Source organism: Spinacia oleracea, chromosome 5, assembly GCF_020520425.1.
Source record: "Spinacia oleracea cultivar Varoflay chromosome 5, BTI_SOV_V1, whole genome shotgun sequence".
Taxonomy (NCBI): Eukaryota; Viridiplantae; Streptophyta; class Magnoliopsida; order Caryophyllales; family Amaranthaceae; genus Spinacia; species Spinacia oleracea.
The window spans coordinates 121363262-121366251 of NC_079491.1; positions in this window are offsets into that span (position 1 = coordinate 121363262).

Below are 2990 nucleotides of genomic sequence, written 5' to 3' on the forward strand. Positions count from 1 at the left end.
CTTGGATATCCTTTACATCAATCTAGTAATAGTTTTCGCTCAGCGAGGTGTTACTTATTGGTCCTAAAGGGGCAAGGTACACAAATAATTGTGAGTACATGTTAGTTTTGGTGAAACTCAACGATATAAGTAAGGAGTCCTTTTATGTCGTGGCAAAATCGATAGGTTTACCTAATAAGTTCTTAGACGTACCTATCAACCAAGAATAGTTTCTAGACTATTAGCAAAAGGCTTTTGCTTACCTAAGATGTTTTAGGATTAAGTCGACAAACTGTGCTTAGTTCTTCAATGATTTTAGGATCTTGGAATCATTTTATTCACACCTGCCGGAACACATAACTTGAATAAAATGCTTAATAAACATTGAATTATGCATGTATGCTAGAATTTAAGTTTATTAAGAGAAACTGTGAATGGTTATTTATTTGTTTATTCTTTTCAATTGTAGTTTTAAATATGGCAAACAACAATCAAAACATCATCATGGGTTCTGAGCTTATGGTCAAGCTGAACCTAGCAAATTTTCTTGAATGGGAAGCTAAGCTAGTTGAAATAGTCAGACTCAATGGACTTGACTATGTACTGACCAATCCCATGCCAAGCTACTATGCCAGAGACATGACCCCTGAGAGATTTTACGCCTGGGATGCGGATCTCAAAAAGGTTATGAGTCTCATGCTGAACAATATCCCTGATGATTGGGCTAGAAGGTTTGTAGCCTATGAACCTTTTACGCTCATCAAGAATCTGAGGGATATCTGTCGTGGAAGCACGGAGGACAGGGACCTGAACGTCCATGAGTTGATTGAATCAATGTCTGGTCTAAAGGTTAGTTCTCCCAACAGGTGTTATAGGATGGAAGTCCAAGAAACACATGTTCAGCTCCTTCGCACTAAACAGAGGGTAGGCGTCCCACTGAGATTCCATATGGATCTTATGCGTTCATACTTTGATCGCCTAAGTCTACTAGGAACACCAATAAGCGAAAGGATGGCAGTCTCTATCTTGCTCAATTCACTACACAGTGGGTTTGGTCGCTTCAAGCAACTATACCTAAGTGAACCAAGAGAAGAAACAGTTGCAGAATTTGTTCACCTTGTCAGAAAGGTTGAAATAATACTGGACTGTGAAGCCAAAGATTTACTCAAGGCTAGAAGGAGACCGTTCAAGAAAAGTGGAAAGTCCAAGGGCGATGCTAAATCAAAGCAGGACAAGTCCACATCAAGCTGTCTTTATTGTGATGGAATAGGCCATTACAAAAGAGAATGTCCAAAGCTAAAGGAAGATCAGAAGAACGGAACAGTCGTTCCATCTTCAGGTATTTTCGTTATAGACTGTATACTTGCTAATTCAACTTCTTGGGTATTAGATACAGGTTGTGGCTCACACTTATGTTCCAATCCACAGGGACTAAGAAGAAGTAGAAAGTTAAGCAAGGGTGAAGTCGACCTACGAGTGGGAAATGGAGCACGGATTGCTGCATTAGCTGTAGGAACTTATTATTTGTCGTTGCCCTCCGGGCTAGTTTTGGAACTGGAAGAGTGTTTCCATGTTCCAAGTCTTACTAAAAACATCATTTCAGTTTCTTGCTTAGATGCTAAGGGATTTTCCTTTTTAATAAAAGACAATAGTTGTTCGTTTTATTTTAAAGAGTTGTTTTATGGATCTGCTAGATTAGTCAATGGACTTTATTTATTAGATCACGACAAACAAGTATATAACATAAATACCAAAAAGGCCAAAAAGGATGATTCAGATCTCACCTATCTGTGGCATTGTCGATTAGGCCATATAAACTTGAAACGCTTAGAAAGGCTTCAAAAGGAAGGAATTCTAGAACCATTTGACTTAGAGGATTACGGTAAATGCGAATCATGTTTACTTGGCAAAATGACAAAGCAACCTTTCTCTAAAGTTGGAGAAAGAGCAAATGAACTATTGGGTTTAATCCATACAGATGTATGTGGACCAATGAGTACAAATGCTAGAGGTGGTTTCAGCTACTTTATCACTTTCACTGATGACTTCAGTAGATATGGTTATGTCTACCTAATGAAGCATAAGTCTGAATCCTTTGACAAATTCAAGGAATTTCAGAGTGAAGTAGAGAATCAATTAGGCAAGAAGATTAAGGCACTGCGGTCTGATAGAGGCGGTGAATATCTGAGCTATGAATTTGATGACCATCTGAAAGAATGTGGAATTCTATCAGAATTGACTCCTCCTGGAACACCACAATGGAACGGTGTGTCGGAACGGAGGAACAGAACCTTGCTAGACATGGTCAGGTCAATGATGGGTCAGGCCAAACTTCCATTAGAATTTTGGGGACATGCACTAAATACAGCTGCACTCACTATAAATAGAGCTCCGTCTAAAGCTGTCGAAAAGACTCCATATGAATTATGGTTTGGAAAGCCTCCAAATGTGTCTTTTCTTAAGATTTGGGGATGTGAAGTATACGTCAAACGATTAATTTCAGACAAACTTCATCCAAAATCTGACAAATGTATCCTTGTGGGCTATCCAAAGGAAACAAAGGGGTATTACTTCTACAATACATCTGAGAACAAGGTGTTTGTTGCTCGAGATGGTGTCTTTTTGGAGAAAGATCACATTTCCAAAATGACAAGTGGGAGAAAAGTAGACCTCGAAGAAATTCGAGTCGAACAACAAACTCTAGAGAATACTCAAGATGACATTCAGGATGAAACTCAGAGATCTTTAGAAGAATCTGGTGAGAATCATGGTCAATCTAGAAATGTTGCCCCGCGTAGATCGCAAAGATATAGATCTCAACCGGAAAGGTACTTAGGTATTTTGACGAACTAGAGCTATGACGTTCTATTACTTGAAAGTGATGAACCTGTGACTTACAAACAAGCTATGACGAGCCCTAGCTCCAAGCAATGGCAAGAAGCCATGCAATCTGAATTAGACTCCATGTCTGAAAACCAAGTATGGGATTTGGTCGATTTGCCAGATGGCTA